Here is a 19,090-nt window from a genome sequence, read left to right as displayed (position 1 = left end):
AAAGATTTGAAGTCATATAATGGCATTGCACAGTATGTAGCTTTCACGTTGTTACTCAGATTTGCCGTCTAGAACAGTTTTGTTCCCTATTCCCTCTGATTCACACTTTGCGGCATAACAGTAAAGAGGCTTTGAGTACAGTATGGGGAACAGACAGCCTGGCAGACAAGCAGGGGTCTTTTCCTCCTCAAATACTTTTCCGCATGACACAAATGTTAGCTTTGTATTAGCTCTGTAAAGGTTTCACAGCACCTGGCTGCACGCTCAGGAGGAACATGCCCCAGGACAAGGAGGGCTGAGCAGGAGCCCTGTGCATGTGTGGGGCTGTGTCTGGGGACACACCGTGGGGCTGAGTCTCACCGTATTGCTTCCCGAATCCCAGCACTGCTTCGTACACCTTTCCCTGTCACCAGACATGCTGACATGCAATAGCTGACAGTGCAAAACCCATAGATAGCTTGTCTGTGATTTTTGCAGCCCTCAGAGGTGTATAAGCAGGGTGGAAAAGACTTTACCAGTCTATTACTAATGTTAATGCTGGGATGCAACAGATTATGTACTTTAATTTTCATAGCGAATTTGCTGTGTCTGATAACAGTCACTTCAATGGGTACAAAGTTCTTATGCATAGCCACACATAAAATTGTGTGAAGTATTGAACTTTTACTCATTCAGCGGTTTCACTGAGAACAGCTATAGTGGAAACTCATGTCTCAGTTTGCTAACAGTTTCAAATAACTCATTGTACAATACTACAAACAAAATATTAAGATAATGGCTAACGAATCTGTTTTGATGTGAAATAAGATGTTAAAGTTTTTTTGTGTGCTTTTTGAGGTTTTCAAGTATTATAGCAGTTTTTGCAGTACATTTCTGAAAACCACATCTTTTAAAAAGATATGATTAATGCAGGGTACTGAGCAATACTAGAATGCTAACATGCTTTTATTATTTTATAAAATTTTTTCTTATTTTTTCTGTTGCTGAAGTTAGTCCAAATTTTCTAAGTATTTTGTTTAACTTAAATCTGAGAAAAAATTCTGCAAGATTTTTCTTCATTTAACAATGAAGAGCACTCACCATCTTCTGTAGCATCTCATGATTAAAGAACTTTTCAAACCCTTGCTCCCATGTGTAAATCTTATTGAAGTTAGCAAGTGCTTGTAGAATGGAGTTCTAGGAGCAGAGTCATTAAGAACAACAACATGATCAGCTGTTGGCAAATCTTTTCCCTTAATGATGACCACTAAACTAAGCTGATATTATTTAATCATGAGCTTAAATTAGCAGTGATTGATGATGCTGCTGATTACAAGTGAAAAAGGTAAATGGCAAACAAGAGTCAGATCACTATAAATAGTTGAGAGAGTTTGGTGACTGTATTTGGCTCAAAAACATTGTCTTTTACAATTTGGGCTGAGTAGTGAAATTGTATAAATACAGGTTCAGTTCTTCATTAGTATATAGATTTAATCCATTCCATACCACAGTTTCTTTGCAGCTCATTATTCAGTAGATGGGAAGACAGTATCAGCCTTATAATCTGAGATTTTTGGTCTTTGCAAAAGGACTTTTTTCACAAAGAAGGATCATATTTATTAAAAACATACCACTAAATGGACTTCAAAATAAAATGTTCCATCTTCTCTTTCTTATTTTAAAAAAGGCAAAAATAGCGTTTCAGTGTTAGTTGTAAATGTGGCAAATCCAGTCCTGCAATGAATTCAAATCTGTACATTTCATAAAGGCTACTTAGGGACAAGATAGTTTTAGATCTAAGAAACATGTAAAAAATGACTCATTGTTAATAGGGTGAGCTCTTTGCATTTGGATTAGGGTTAACTGACAGTATCCAGTCACCTTTTATTCTCACAGATTCCACCAGAGGAATGCTTTGTGCTGGCCTGAAAAAGAGAGAATTAGGTGTTCCATTTATACTATTGATCTTAATAACCTCATCTCATAAATACCTACTTTATGACATCAATAAAAAGAGAATAGCAGCAACTCTTAACAATAGAAATTGTTACTTTGTAATTCAAGTATTTCATTGAGCATCTCAAAGAGACTCCATAGTGGTACAGTAGTGATATTTTATTACCAGTTTTTAAATATGTGCACAGAGAGACCATTTTTTTAAACAAGTGAAGATTCTAATTAATTGAGCACACTATAGCTTCTAGGTCCCACAGTTATCACAGTTCTTCTTTTTCATCTCTTATCCTCCCCCTGTTCTTCATCTTACACATTAAAAGGAGCATATCCCTTTAAGGGTGTTGGTGGGTGTAAGACTCATTTTTCACTGGGCTGAATCACATGAAATGAAACAGAGATCATTTTACACACTGGTCTTACCTCCCTGTTACCCTGCATTAGCATGCTGCAGATGGAAATTATCTGCTCCTAGGCGGTGGATCGAAAGGTATTCCAGATAGAGCTATTCTCACCTTCCATAGACACCTTCCTGCAGCTGGGCCAGGACAGGGCTGTCCCTGGAGCTCTCATCCACCAAACAGTTGCCACCAGGAGGAAGGGGACGTGGCACTGCTGGTCTCCACTGAAATCTCCCTCAAAAGCCCAGATCCTTTTAGCTTCCACCTAAGGCAGAGGAAGGAAACAAACAATCATAAATCATATGAAAGAAGAGGAACCAGAGCCTTCCCTACAATGAGCATCTGAGATGGAAGATTACGGGCTCATTACGCAGGCAGTGTCCACATCGCTGCACCTGAGAAGGGACAAATTATCTAGCACATCTGGTGGAATAGCAGTCTCAGATCAGCCCCAGATGTTTCACAGATTACAGTGGAGACAGGACATTGCAGACTACCTGAGAAATAAATTTGAAACAATCCTTCTTCTTGTTCTTTTAAAAGATATGTAGCTTATATTACACATTGATTTAGCTGTATTTTTGTACATAACTTTCTTTGTGTAGCAGATTCTTCCTGCTCAATCCCAGTGGTGACCTCCCAAAAGAGTTGTTTTTTTGTATCCTTGCAGAAAGTCAAGTATTTTTTGTTTCTCATTGACCTCATCAGTCCCCATAGAGGACCATCATTTAATAGAATAGAATAGAATAGAATAGAATAGAATAGTTCCAGTTGGAAGGGACCTACAATGATCAGCTAGTCCAACTGTCTGACCACTTCAGTGGTCAGAGTTGGTCAAAAAATACCTACACTTCAGGGCTGACCAAAAGTTAAAGCCCGCTATTAAGGGCATTGTCCAAATGCCTCTTAAAAACTGAGGCATTAAATATTTGAACATTTGAAGATGAGTATCCAAAAGCCCAAGAATGTCTAATCCTTATTACAGTATTTTGCCCATTAGAATTTGTCTTTTCTGGGATTATTTCCTATGGGCAATGTCTAGTTTATCTCATCATAATTCTTTTTCCTGTGAAGAGCTAAAGGGAGAGTACAAGTATGTAACACCTAAAAATGTTATCCTTTTTTTACTTTTTCTTTTATTCAAAATCGCAGAATTCAAAGAATTGCAGTTGGCTCAGAGGGGAAAAATAATGCCAAATGCTCAGTATTGAACTGTTTTGTCCTGTTCAAGTCATTTCTCCTGGACCTAAAAGGCTGTTGTTTTAACTGCCTTTCTTTGGACTTTGTAAAAGTCCTTTGTATTGGTATTTTTAAAGTCTAAGGCCCCTAAATTTGAGTCTTTGCTTCTCCAAATTCTACCACTATTTCATGTCAGCAATCAATCCAGCTACCTTAGTCAACTGAAACAACTTTAAGTTATCTTCTGTTTTCAGAATATTACAATTATTAACAATTGGACTAAAAATATTTTGTTTTCAACCCTTCATTAGAAACTTGCTCACATTTTTATTTCTCTAGCTCTATGATACACTGAGTGTGTGATATGTAATGATGTCACCACACAACAAAGTGACCCCTTTTTTCCCTACACCAGTGATTTAAACATATTTTTAAAAGGTATTCTGGTAGCTGGATATGTATCTCGAAATTCCTTTAAAACACATTTCTAACTCAAAAACCTTGTCTGGCATACAAACGACTTTCCAACAGGAAATTCAAGAGAACCTAGCACTGAGTTTTCAAGTACTCAGAACCTTCAATGAGTGCCAGATTTTTAATAATACTCACAATTCATAATGAAGCACAGATTTTCAGAAGAGCTTGGTTCCTGTTTGTGCCCCAAAATAAACTCAATGTGTTGGAGGTTGAGCTCTCTGCAAGTCAGTCCCTGGTTTTGGGTGCTACTTGCTTGCAAGCTGCCTCCCAAGCACTCTTAAAATTGGTGCTGGATGTTTTTAACAGTCCAGAAGAAGTTTGTGAGCTCGATAGCTCTTTAGTTCTGCAAATAAATACAAATGGACATAATTTGTTTTTAACCTGCAGAATACTTAATGAACCAAATCATTTCCTTTCAAGCATGATAGCAGGACTGAAAGATACGATCATTTGATGTTTTATGGTCTCCAGTTTTCCACTTAGAAGTCTGTCACAGGCTCAGCATTGAACAATAAACCACTTCCTATTTTACATTCCTGCAAAATGCAAAAATCCAGCAGTACACTCATAAGGAGAGATCCCTTTCGGATGAACATTGGCTTTAACAAATATTTCTATTTGCAAATGTGTAGCATAATTGTTCTTTGAAGACATGACCCACTGAGAAGAATCAAACAAAAATGTCATGGCACTTGTGATAAGCTTCTAGAAGTTGAATTCAGCTGGGAGATGATAGTCTGAAACAGAGTCAATTATTACTTTCTGTTTTGGCATAAAGGTACTGAATCATCAAGACCTTTAACTAGATACCTAGCTTTAAGCATATGTTCTTTTTTAAGTCAGTGGCATTATTTCTACATCGTGAAAGTAAGGCTATGTATATATATTCAATTTTCACACACCTACTAAGAAAAAAAATACCTACCTGACCTTAGCACATGGTTCTGGGAGTAAGCACCTAACAGTCACATTTTTAAGACAGTGACTTGGATGGCAACTTCTGCCATGAGGCACCTAAAACTCATCATCTTTTCCAAATGTGTTTTGCCTGAAAGCAGCTGGGCTTTGTGCAGAACTCACTCCGGTAGCTCTGTACTTAGCAAATGGATGGGAATTCTCTGGCAAAAAATAACACCTAAAAATAACACTGATTTAAACTTCATCATTAACCTTGGAACAATCTGTAATTCAGTAGTCAACAACAAGGTTTAACATGAATAAGACGTGGGCAGCAAAATCAGAGGTTAATTCTGTTTGATTCTACCTATAAAGATGGGGAGGAATATGTTATGATAATAAACCCCCAAATATTTCTTTTGAATAGTTTCATTGTGATTAAATTGGTCTTAAATAATCACTTAAGACATTGATCGGAATTAATTGATATATCTGAGCAGTAGTTTCTTATAGCCGAAGACAGCTCAGTAATGTAATTTTCTAACTCTAATAGGCACTATTTCTTTGCAATAACTCATTTGTTTATTGATATTGTAATTTTGCTAAAAACAGACAACTCCACATGCATCCCACAGGATCCAGAATCTCAAAGATTGATATTTATATAAATCTATTTTTTGAAGAAGGGAAAAGGCCTTTCTCAGATATATAAAGCTCTTTATGTTGTTGTTTTTAATCAATAAATGTCTGTCTGCCTGTCTACCTTTCCATCTATTTATCGGTTATACGTTGTTACTTCCCATAACATCCGAATGCTCTCTACTTAAAATCAATAGGTTGGATAAAATTTCTAATAAGCATTCTAAAGACTCCAGCTCTTCTGCTTTTTTAGAAGAAAGATTTAATGGGAAGATTTAATGGAAGAAGATTTAAAAACTTCTAATTTTTCTTTTTTTAGATCTAGTTATTATTTTATTACTGTGTCACAGATTCCTCAGGAGATTTTATTTCTGAACAAGTTTAATAAATTTTTTTAAGGTAGCTGGGAGGAAACCCTGGCAGTGTGATAGAACATGTCTTGACATTGATACCAATGAGTTCAAGACTGTGCTTTAAGAGATTTCATTTCTGCAGAAAGGTTTATGATACAGTGCTCCTCAGACTGCAGCATGCCAGCAGCTTGGCTGGTCCCTTCTTCAAAATTCCTGAAAACATTTCAGTTTATTCCTTTTATCATGTTTCTGTATGATAAGGATGGACTCAGATTCCAATGAGGAATAAGCCAATCAGCCAATAAGGATGGACTCAGATTCCTTGGGCGGAAGGAAGCCAGGCAGTACGTGACTGCAGTCTTAGCACCTCCAGCATCATGGGGCAGTTTCTGAGGGTTGAACAGCAAAGGGACCGCTGGTCCTTCCCTCTTCTCAGGGGGGCAGGAGTGGCGTACAGCCGGGCTGGCATGAATGGAGGAAGTGTGCTGGCTTGTATGGAGGAGTCTGAAGCAAGTTATTTCCATCACTGGAAGACGGAGGAGAAGGAAAATAACTGTAAATCTCATAAAAAGTTATTAATTTATTTTAGTGCTTTCTTTAGTAACACAGACCAGTGTATTTACGAGCTCGATGTTGGTGTGGAGGAGCATGGACTGCCAACCCCTCCTTTGCGAGGGCAGGGGATTGCTTTCTCCAAACACTGTCCTCCTGCCTTGCTGACCAACTTTGGCAGGATGTGGAGTACTTTCAGCACTAATGAAGACATTCAGCATCTGGCAGAAAGCATCCAGCACTTCACAGGCTGGTATCCGTTGTTAAACAAAGATATCTGCTCCATAAAGTAAGATTGAAAAGCCATTCTTCCAGACTGACATCCAATCAATACATGTGTTGCCAAAATGAACATGAAGATGTGATTCTTAAACGCACCCAGGATTGGTCCAGCTCAATTGCAAATTTCACAGTAAAAATCTCTCTCCAGAATTCACTTACATGTGAAAGTCTTCCACATTTGTGATCTTATTTGGGATTTTCAGTAGGGCCTAAGGGAACTAACATCTCACTTTATAGCAGTGTTTACTGAGAACGAAGCACCTGTTTCCTTCAGACACTTTTTAATCTTCATTTTTAGGAATAATCCAAAACCTATGAGAAGCCATGGTGTGATCCCTACTGGTTTCCACAGGGTTTCCATCCAGCCCTTATGCCACAGCTGAGTGCTATTCCTGTTTTTAAGACTTCTCATTATTATATTAAATTTCCTGTTGGAAGCAGTTGTCACTAAAATATCTATTCTTTCAAGAGACAGCAGCCACAGTCATAGCATGGAGAGATGTTTCACAAAAATGGCTTACAAAGGTGTGTTCTCAGTATCGGGCCAGAGCCCTGGCTGATACAAATCAGTGTAGTTTCATTCTAGTCAGCACAACTGTGGTGATTACAACACTGAGGATCTGGCTCCCAGGATTTTTTTCCTCTCTAGATCATATTTATTCGCCTAAGTTGAAAGTGAACAGGGATTTTCTCCTTTAAATAGAAACCTCATAGAGCTCATCAATCCAAACTCAGCAAGGGAGAGCAGGGGATGAAGGGATGCCCTACTGAAAACCTCTCATAGCTGGAAAAATGTTTTTAGCAAGGTAACAGAGAAATCCCCTCAGCTCTCCTCCATCACCTCTGCCTCTAATCACAGTGGAAAATATCCTGGAGAAGGCAAAGACATTCCGCAGCTCATACAAGGTAGTTTTGTTTCCCTGCTGGCTGCATTTCTGTAGAAATTAAAATTGTGCCCCTTAGTTGTCCGTCCTGAAAAAAAAGGCTGCTTTCATGTGCAATTGGATCCTATTCTGTCTGGGATCCTGATGTTCTTGTTGAAAGGGGATAAAACCTCTGGGGAGTGTGGCAGAAGAAACTGTTCCAGAAGCAGAGTCAACACACCTATTCTCCCTTGCTGCTGCTTTTTTCCAGCAATAGCAGGGCCGTTCACTACTCAAATGTCTGATTACTCTGAATATAACAAAAGGTTTAGTTTCCTTGGGAGTCCAAATAGCCAAGTATGTGGCTGCATGTGCTGTTCTTACTCATAAATGCAAATGCTAACCTATAAATCTTTCCTTTTACAGTACTGTAATAACATTCTATCTATTTAGCCTAGTACAATACCATCACAATAGCTTTTTCATTGTGCTGCATTCATATTAGACTAATATAATGAGATGCTACCACAATACCATGAAATAAAACGATGTTCTTGACGTATTTCCAAAACATTTGAACACTGTTTCCAAATCGACCTTGTGAATAAATTAAATAATAGCTTGCAAAAACGTCCTCTAGCATTTTCAGAATGTATGCAAATGCAAGCTTGAATGTTTACATGTTTCTTACAGTGTCTGGGATTATACGGTGTATTTGTGCACATGAATGTTGTCTCTGGGTGTATTTGTCATTTGTGCTCAGTGGCTTGCACAGAATTCTAGCATGATTTGCCCTTCAAGTTGTCCAATTCTTCCTCCTCTCCCTGATGACCTGCATATTAAACTTCTCTTCTGTAAGACTTCAGATTTCAGTGGCCCTTTCCATTTGTCATATGCATTATAGTCACTCAGAAACCTTTCAGTACTGTTTGTTCAGTACCTGCCCTGACATAGTTCTCCTCTGAACCATCCCATGTCTTCGACTGCAGATTTCTAAAGGATACCTTCTTCAAAGGATCTATATACATATTTATAAAAATACATATACATATATATGTTTAGGGTTTCCACATTGGAGAAGTGGTTCAGAATAGTGGGGGGAGACTGAAAACTGGAATGAAATCTGAGGGACTAATTTTCCTGGAATATACTTTAGTCATTCTTTTCTTTTAAAATTTTTTAATGCCAAGATCACAACCAATTGAAAGAGCAAAGTTTCGTTTACCTGGGAGTGATTATTTGCAGGTTCTCAGTAGCTAATCTCTCGTTATTGGTAGACCCATAAATATTTCTTTTGGTGATGTGCCCCTCTCTCCTTTAGAAATTGCCCAACCATGGTATGTATGCTGTAGAGTGAAAATGAACTTGCTTTTTACCATCATCATTCCCATATCTGTAGATCTCATTTATGGATGCAGGGATGCACAGATCATGGGTTGTAAGGTGTGGTATAGATTTGTGGTTAATAAAGTCCAAGGGATCGTTATGACAATTTTGTCCATTGTCCTACATAACACGGACCGAAGAATTTCATCCAGCCATTTCTGTTTCAAACACACAACCTTTGGCTGAGCTGCACTGTACTTTATAGAAAGATATCTGCTGATTGCAATAACTCCTATTTCAAAAGTGAAGCCCCCTAAGTGGAAGGATCTTGTAGGAAGCCTCAAAAGACTTCTTCCATTGATACACTAACACATATCTTTTCAATACTCCCATTGAGGCATCTAATCCAAACTAAATGATTTATCTTTACTGACTTTAATGGGCCTCACAAAGCTAGTTTAAAGTAATGGATTGTGAATTTCAACCAGTGTGTTCTTCTCCTACACTGTAAAAATCCACTGCAGACAGAGACCCAGTTGTCTTTCCCCAAGATACACTAGCATCGTTTCTCTGAGTTGCTGTTGGCTGGCAATAACAGGTGGGTTGCTTCTAAATGCTCCTCTTGATAGATGCTATTTTACTTGACCTTTCTGAAGAGGAAATGGTGCATATGTTTATGAGAAACACTCTGACACTGTTTCATGGGAGAACGTGCATTGTTTGTACAATGACAATGGGAAATTTTCCACTAAGCACTTTGCCAAAAAGTAATTATTATGGTTGGCTACATGTCTTGTTTGTCTGTTTTTCCAACACGGTGGAAATTTTCATCTTCCTGGTGGTCACATCCATAGCAGAAACTGGAAAAATCTTGTATCCTTTTAGACAACCTGCTGCTTGAAACATGTAATAATACACAACTAAGGAAGCATTCACAGCATATGCATTTAAAGCTGCAAAAAACCTGGCCAAAAGCAGTCATATAATTAAAGCAAAATTGTTGGTTTTTTTCTATTCTAAGTTTCTGTGCACATGCATTTTACACAAAATGAAATCAGCTGGTCAGTGCCTGACCTGTCTTCCCTCCTCCCAGAGGTGCAGCTGAGATCTATTGGTAGGCATGTAGAGCAGAAATCTGGGGACCTATGGTCTGTTCTTCAGTTAATTGCTGATTTACACTGTGATCTTGAGTAAACCACTCTACTCTTCCTCAGCTGTAAAAGACGGATGCTTAGAGTTTACAGAACACCTTAAGATCAGTGGGATGAAGGCACTACATATGCCCTTACTGTTATTGTTTATTATCAGACAGGAAAATCCATGGGATTTGGTTCACCTGTAATATTTGGAAATGTGATCTTCAAGTAAATGCATTTCTAGTTGTAAGCCACTTTGTTTGCAGCAAATGTAGCTGTCTGAGTGGACAGCTGCTTAAAATGATCTGCTTTTGGTGGATACCCTCTGAATGTCAACCTTGAGTCCAGTGACAACAATTGGTTTGCTTGGACACCTGCTGTCTTTTTCTTCTCCTTCCTGCAGTTTCTGTTTGGGATCTATACAATCCAAAGACAACTCTCTGTTTTTCCTCTGTTTAGCAATTTGTCATGCACCAATGCATTAATTACAGAAACAATGGACAGTAAGATTAGATTGATTGTGTCGTGTCGTGGCAAGAAATGCAGGGTGGAGAATACTGACGCTGTTTCTGCAGCAACAGTAGAGGAGAGACTGGAGAGCTGATCCAGCAGCAAGATAGTCATGTAGCAGAGGGGAGAAGATAAAAAGACCTCAGTCCTGCTACTTGGTCCTCGTAGTAAGATGGACCACTGTGTGCTAACAAAGCCTCCTGGATATCGGTGGGGCTTGACTCAACTGCATTGGGCCACCCACGCACATGCAAACTGGACAGAGGGGCTGCCAGCAGTGAATAGAGGTGACAATATGTGACATATGGGTTGACAGTGCTAAAGGCAATCATGATGTGGGCAGCAATTCTGTTCAGTTATTTTTCCCTGCCTTGCAACTGGGAGGATTCTTTCCCTGAAAAAGGGGATCCCTAATGCAAGAGTTGATAATCCAGTAAATACACTCTTGAATGAGTGTTTATACACCTAAAGAAAGGGAGAGCAGCAATTAGTCCCACACTCCAGAGCACTTTGTCCTGTGCACCGAAACCTTCCTTCTTTCTCCCAGTAAAATCTCTTTGCCAGAATTTCCCCTTAGACAAGGACAATACTCTTTATTCATAAAAACAGCCAGGCCTCTGATTTCTGCTTACCCTGCAGACCCTGATCTGAGATTAATGTAGACTGTAAGATTCCTTTCAAAGAGCTGGCTTCCCATTTGAAGAAATTATGTCCCCTTATCATTGATCCAGACCAGATTGGTTTTATTAAAAACAGAAGTTCCTCCCACGGCATGTGGCGATTATTTAGCACTATGCATTTTTCCTGTAAATACCATGAAGAGCTGTTAGCCCTCAGTCTGCACACAAAAAATGCTGGAGATCCTGCAGAAAATAATAAAAAAGCTGTTTTTAATGTAATATTTTGAAGTCCTTCAAGTTTGAGAGGATTTTTATATAATGGTTAAAAGAAAACCTATATGATCTCTCTTCTTCCTCCATGTATACTAACATTTATTCACATTACAGTAGCATCTGGCAGTCCCAACTGACTTCAGCACCCCAGTGAGCTAGACACGGCACACACATAATAAGAGACAGTCCTGGGCTCAAAGAATGTAAGAGAAAATCTTCGCTCAGTGAAGTTAATGGCAAAACTCCCATAAACCAGTGGGGCCGGGATTCAAACTTACAGCCAAATTAGTCAAGACAGACAAAGGGTGGACGGGAGAAACCGAGACCTGCAGAGATCTGAATCTGAGACCTGCACTGAATCATCTATATCAAAACATAGCTGTAACAGAAGAGCAACCATTCCTCAGCAGAAGAACAACCTTTCAAGTATCCTGTCTCTGGCAGGGGCAGTAATAAAAGCATAGGAAAGCATAGGAAAAAAGTAACTATGAAGAGATCTTTCCTTGGTACATCCTTTCAGTTTCTGTACTGAGATTTGATGAGGTTTGAAAACCCCCAGGTCATTCAGACCTCGACGTTTAAAGGGTAGCCTCTCTGCGTGAGTCTAAGCCCTGTCTGGACCCATAATACACCTCTGGCCTCAGCACCTTCCATAGGGGAACTTTGGCACCTCTGCTGAGAAGCTGAGCTTAAATGTGCACAAGGTCACACGGGCATCGGTGAACTAGGCTGGAACTGAACTTCCTGCATTGTAGGAATAATTCTTTCCCTTCACCACAAAGGCATCCTTTCTTTCATCTCAGTTTCCAAAGCAATACTGGCAAATAAGATCCAGCTCTGTTACCTCCTTTTAATGGTAGAACCTCCTGACTGGGTTAAAAGATGCAATGCTTTCAATTCCCCAGCACATCTCACACCAACAGTTGTTTACAGGTGGGGCTGGGTGTGCAGGAATTAACCAGTTTGTTCCAGATACTTTAAAAATAATCATACTAAATTATTTGCCTCTACACTGTTCGACAATAGCATTATCTCCTTTCCAGCCTTCCAAATGCCTAATGAGTTTAATTTCATGGAGCACTGTCTCCTTGTGGAGCAGACTATCACAGAGTGCAACATTTTCTTTCCTCCTGCACACATTTCTGCTCTTACGCTATCCCATGCCACTGTCGTTATTACTTGATTACAGCAACACGTGTAGGCTCCATTGTGCTAGAAACTGTATAAATGAATGGGAAAAGATGGGTATGGGTAAGCAGGGGAAGCCAAATGTGAAGCAACAGATTCGCTTAGCAGGCTGGTGGTAGGGCCAGGAGTAATTCCAGTATCTCTGAGTTTAATCCAGTATTTTGTCCACGACATCCTATTTCACTTTGTGTTGGTCTTCTCTGCTTTTCTTAGTCCTTCGGTGAGTGGACAGAGTGAAAAGGCTGCACTCTTCTTGAGATGGAGACACCACTTATCTGGTTAGTGTTGTTATCCAACATGATCCAGCTGGGTTAAATTCATCTCAGAGTATTTCTTGTTCCCATTCCCTCAAGCACAATGCCTATTTTGTAAATTGAGATCAGGCTTTACCAAGGGCTGAAGCTGCCTCTTTGAAGCCCAGGGAGAAGAAATTAGGTATCAGATTTGATATTTTGGGATTATGGTGTCTTCTGCCTTCCATAAAATTGTTTCCATTACATATTTATATATACACATAATCTGAGGCCATTTGATCAGACCTAGAAAGACGGGCTAACCTTCTCCATGATCAGCTGTTTGATATCAATATTCTTAAAATCTATGTCTTGCCAGCTGTCTAGTAACCATATTTCCTTTAAACTATCCAGTTCCCTTTTTATTTGCATTATTAAAATGCTTTCTTCCCTCTTTCTTGCAGCAAGCCAAGGACCCAACCATGGAGGCTTTTCCACTGCAGGAGAAGGCTGTTATGCACAGAGTTGGCATTGTTTTACCATGCCACACATAAAATTATATTATTTCACATGCCAGTTTGAAACAGATCTTCTATAGATTTATGGCAGAGATGGGCTAATGTTACACAGAGCACTTGGTACTATGTTTTTTATATGACTGAGTTTGCTGATATTTCCGTTGAATGACCTCTCTTATTTAGCCATATGACACTTAATAATCTCACTGCTTGAAATAATGTCAGAAGATTCTGTTAAAGTCAGAGCAGTCCCACATGATAAGTTTGAGACAGTTCATTTGCTCACAATCCCTGCAGCACACTTCCATCCAGACATTGCCTTTTATGTATAATCATCTGGGAGTAAAGCAGGCTCAGTGCAATCTTTGGGATAGTGTAATGGGAAGTGAGATTCATATGGATATAGTGCTAAAATACTCATGTACTTGGACTGAATATGGAGAACTGGCCAGCATCAGAGGAGATCTATAACCAGTAACTTGCACTTGGCTACCATTTATTACATACACAGAGAAGGAAGCTGTAGTTTAAACCTTGGTTCTGTGCTCATTAATACGAGTTCTGTGCACAACTGGATCATCCTCTATAAAAAACGTGATCTGGCTCAGGTATGAGAACTTGACAGTATTTATGTCAAATTAATCAGAGCATACAGTATAGTGTTTATCCTGATGACGGCTGCAGGAAGACAGATGATAGCTGATCCAGCATAAAATTACGCTTTTGAAATATATCAAACAAGTGTGAATTGGCCAAATGAGTTTGTACTAGTTCTGCATTTTGCCTCAAGTGGCAATAGCATTTTTGATCTATTAAGTATGCCCCTAAAACTGTTTTGGCCATCTTCTCAACTGCAGTTTACAAAGAAATAGACTTTTCCGTTTGTAACTTGTGTACGCAGAAGTGGAGCTGTGCACAAAGAAGTATACATTTTCTGCCTTGTAATTAAGTGCAAACCCAAAAATAATCTCAACTGAGCAAAATAAAAAAAAAAGGTAATTATTTTTATTTAGGCAATTACAGTTCTCTCCTATATTTACCTACTAGATGCTAGTGAAAAAAAATGATGGGGGGAAACAATCATAGCTACCACATTCACGTTGAAAAAATAAGTTCTTCCATAAGTAATGGAACAAATTCAGTCTGTCTTACAATATATAGGAAGATAAAAATCTTTTGTCCCCTGAACTTCCCCTTGCTTGGCACACCATAAGAAGTTGTCCCCCAACCCTTCCCCTTTATTTTATCCCTGTTGAACAAAAAATATCGCAAGCTGTGGTTGATCAGCCAGATGGCCATTGTCAAACAGAGTGGACAATGAACTATTTTTGTCTCTATTTTCTTCACTGGAGGCATCAGTTTTTGTTTCCTCTACCTACTGATTTTCATTAGTATATTAGAACTCAAGCATTTTTATGATTTTGCATGTGATTGAGATTGGTCAATGGATTTCTTCAGGGAAAAAGCTATTCAAAGGTGGGGACAGCCAGCCAGCCTGCCCATATAATCACATCAGTCTTCTTTCTTCAAGGAAACAAGACTAAAGAAAAGGAAAAATGTTACAGTGGCTAGCATAATAACCTAAGTTATGAGTGGAATGAATTCAATTAACAACTTCTGTGACCCTGGGAAAGATTCACAAAGGTACTTAGCAAGGTATTTTTCACCTGACTTTTGGTGTCAGGTTCCAGGAGTCAAACTCACAAACCTGCGCTATACAGCTTGTGAAAAGACTCAGCTGCCTCAGGAATGGAGTTCACAATCACTTACACACTAAGGGGTCTAACTAGAAATGTAACGGAGATATTTGATTTAGAAGTGCAGCCACTGTAGTCTTCCTATGCAGTCAGGGAAAGACAGGTACAGGTGTAAAAGGCAATTTACCTTGCAGTTGACCGAAAGTTGAATTTCCCTGTGAAGACAGCTAGCTTTCTTCATCAGTTATGTAAGAAATTTAGAGCGACTTTGCTTCCGACATTCAGTTAATTGCTTAAATAAAATAGGATGGAGCCAGCCCTGAATGGGGCAAGAGAAAATAGCCAACAACATAGATTCACAAAGGAAAAAGTGGTGGCAAATCATCTGAAATCCCATCTATCTCCTCAATTTTGCTTCCGACCTTGCAAGTCCCTCCTCCATGAGGCTGGGATTCATGGAGCAGTGCTCTTTCCTGCCCTTCCCTTCTTTGTGAATGACAGGTTTGCTGTCATCTTTTCATTTAATTTTCATTTTTCTTTTCATTTGGGAGTGGTGGTAAGTTAAAGGGGTTAGAGTCATTGCTGATGAGCAACAGTCTAAAGCGTTTGTGTCCTGAGGAAATTCAGCCTCAAACCTCCATCCGAAAGGCATGTTTCCTGACCAAAAAGCACCCCTTCATGAAGCCCTCTTGACAAAACTTTTCCAATGTGGTGTGTGAGGCCTATTCATGTGACAACATTGGAGCCCTGCAGTTTGAGTTAAAAGGTGATCCTTAAGGAATTGAAATGGGTTGAGATTTTACATATGCTTGACATGATACTTCCTCTGAGTCTTATAATATAATCTGATATGAGAGAAAAAGGGATAAAATATTAACACTCTCTCCTATTGCCATTCTTTAAAGTGACTTAAAACTTTCTCTTGATTAATCCCATTTGTAAGGCTTGTAGGGTTGGGAAAGTAAGGGAGGAGGACAAAATGTAAGGTGGGACTATGGAAGTAAACCTTTGGGTTATTTCCTTGTTCGATCTTTTCCAGGTTTATCTTTTGATTTGCAGGGATGCACACACTGATTAAACTCACTCGTCATTTACCCTAATGAAAAACGTACTTAAGAAGCAGAGTTATAGCAGAGCTGCATGTATTGGGGAAGGCAGAAGATTATATACATAAAGATGTGTGGAGGTAGGGCATTAGGCTGAGCTTTATCTTCTTCCATAGTGATTCAGAGATACAAAAAAACAATGATACACTATTCATAAGACTTATTTATCTTTTCCACATAATTTTTTTTTCTCTTTCAACGAGAATTAAGAGTGGTCTTTCTTTTTTGTCTTCTGCTCCTGTCATTTGAGTTGTTGAAAGGTGCCAGATTGACTGTGCTGGAGATTAAAATCCTTTAATTACCCACCAAACAGGTTATGTGCAGACAACAGAAGTGTAAGCTTCCTCATGCCACCCTGCCGGTGCGTGCAACCATGCTCCCAAGGCCTGAGAGAGAGTCTGCCAGTCTTGCCGAGTGAAAGAAAAGCACAAGACCAGATCTGCACCTAGTGAAAACTGACATTGCTCCAAAAACCTGCACAGCTTTAAGCTCTGTATCTTTGATTTGATCTAGGTATTCAGGGGAAGAAATAATCAGTGGAAATTAGCTCTCTGTAAAAATGATTGGTTATTTCCAAGTAGAAAACCGACGGATACCACTTAAATGTATTAGGTTACAGATAGTCTTACCGTATTTGCTTAAATATTAATGCAGCATGTCTCTAACATTTGAATTTGAAGTACCTTCCATCTTTTTATCAGTCTCTGTAAAATAGTACTTCCTTAAATTCTTCTTATATATATTCCCACTTTACTTAAACCTAAATCCTCTAGTTCTGGTCTCTTCAACAAATTCAAATAGATCATCAAGCTTAATTTTATAATAATCTTCAGCTAGTTTAAATACCTCAGTCATGTCACCTCTTAATCATCTTCATTATTCTTCCAAGACTAAGTAATTCTCTCCTCATATGTAAACTCTTCCATTCTACTTATCAACTCAGTTTCTCTGCACTCTGCTGTCTTGGTTTCTATTTTCCTTTATATACATTGGTCTTATCTAAACAGAATGGGCCAAATTCTAATCTCAGTCATGGCACTCTAAATCTGGAGTAACTGACTTCAGTGACTCTGGTTTTAATTTGATGTCAATGGATTTGCTTCAGATTTACTCTGCTCTAACTAAGCTCACAATCTAGCATTATGGTGTTTAAAACTCGAATCTCAAAATACCCTTGTGTTTTTGTTATGCACTCTCTTTTGAGTCCAATTAGCATTCTCTTGGTCCCCTTTTAAAAAAAATCACATAAGAAATTTAAGTGGAGGGGCCATTTTTACTTCTTTTCTGCCTTATTTGATGCTTAAAGTCTCTGCTGGTAAATGACCACCTGAAGTAATGTGAATATCTTATGGAAGTAATGTGAATATCTTAAGTGGAAGTTAATGTCTTTTCGTGTGTTGTGAAGGTTTCATTCCAAGTTTGCAGAATAAACTCTTGGGAATGAAGGACCGTCACAAAGTCTGATATGTCCTCTTTTACCTACACAGATTTTCTGGGACTTGCTTCCTTACGTGTAGATGTATATCAACCCACTTTCTCCCAGAATGGACCAAACTTGACAAAGCAATCCAGGACAGATTTTTTATCGTATGATGTTCAGTGGGTAAGTGGGTTTAGGAACTAGAGGCTAGAATAGACTGTCAAGAAATCTAATTTTTGAAGGCTACAGGTGTGCCAGGACTTCTCTTTCTTTAATGCTCTGCTTTTCCTAATTTGTGATTCAGGTTTAATGTAAAAATGAAGAACCTGTTTTCAGTCAATCCTCTTTTAACAACCGTATCTACTATGTGAATCATCATAACATGCACAGAGGGGTGAATGGACTCTAACATATTTTATATGATCATTTTTTGAATGGCAAAAGGAATTTGAAGGAATTGAAATGATGACCTACAGCAAGTTTTCACCAAAGCAGATTCTCAACTGAAAAAACAGAACAGCATATCTTCATTATGCAAGAAGATTTGTTCCTAGCATTTTCTGGAGGTTTTAAGAAATTTTTTTTTTTTTTAAATATTATCCACTCTTTCAGTGTTGTCCTCCCATCTAACCATCGATGGTACCAGCCTGTTGAAGGAGCTCCTTGTTAGGTTCAGCAGTCCTGCTCTTTACTTTCTGCTGAGTTCCTCCTATCCAGTTGGAAGCTAAGAATTTGCTTCATCTCAGTTTGTGCCCCAAAGGTAAGCACAATATTTAATTCATAGAGCTGTGTGCTGGGATAGAGTATAACCTCTGGAAGAAGTTCAGAATAAAAGCAATAACTCTGCTTATACCAGCATTATAGGATTCCCCATATGCCTGGAGTTTGCTAAGAGAGACACAGCTTGTGAGGGTCCTGAGAAAGCTCATTCTTTCGATACATGGTTACTTCACAAATGGCTGAAATGGATTCAAGCATTTCTTCCTTCATTCTCTCCAGATCATTTATTATTGCCCCTCTCAAGAGCTTACCTCTCATGGGACAGCGCTGGTAGAATAAACTATGGAAAAGACCTCACTGACCTGAAGGTGAAAGCAACTGTGCTAACCTACACTACTGCCAAAAGCAGCCTGAAGCCAAACTCACTGATTTGGGTGGTGACAAATCTACGTGATGGTCTGTTCCACCAAGGAAATGGTGGGGGCAGTCACCAGCAGCTGATGAGCGTGGTTGCTCTGCTGGGCTTGAGATTGCCCATGAGAAAACAGGTCCTGCTGCTCCCTTCCGGAGAAACCTGCTTTAACCACTGAGACCCTGTTCTATGCTCCTAAGGAATCAGGCCTTTCCAGGTATGGCTGATTTTACGTCTATATATTCTTTCACCTCAGAGAGCCACAAAGTGTTTTACATACTAAAGGGAATCACTTTGCCAATCCACTGCTAAGGCATGGCAACTCATTAACAATGCACAGCGATATAGCACAACAC

Source organism: Mycteria americana, chromosome 5, assembly GCF_035582795.1.
Source record: "Mycteria americana isolate JAX WOST 10 ecotype Jacksonville Zoo and Gardens chromosome 5, USCA_MyAme_1.0, whole genome shotgun sequence".
Lineage (NCBI taxonomy): Eukaryota > Metazoa > Chordata > Aves > Ciconiiformes > Ciconiidae > Mycteria > Mycteria americana.
Note: the sequence above shows the minus strand (reverse complement) of the source record.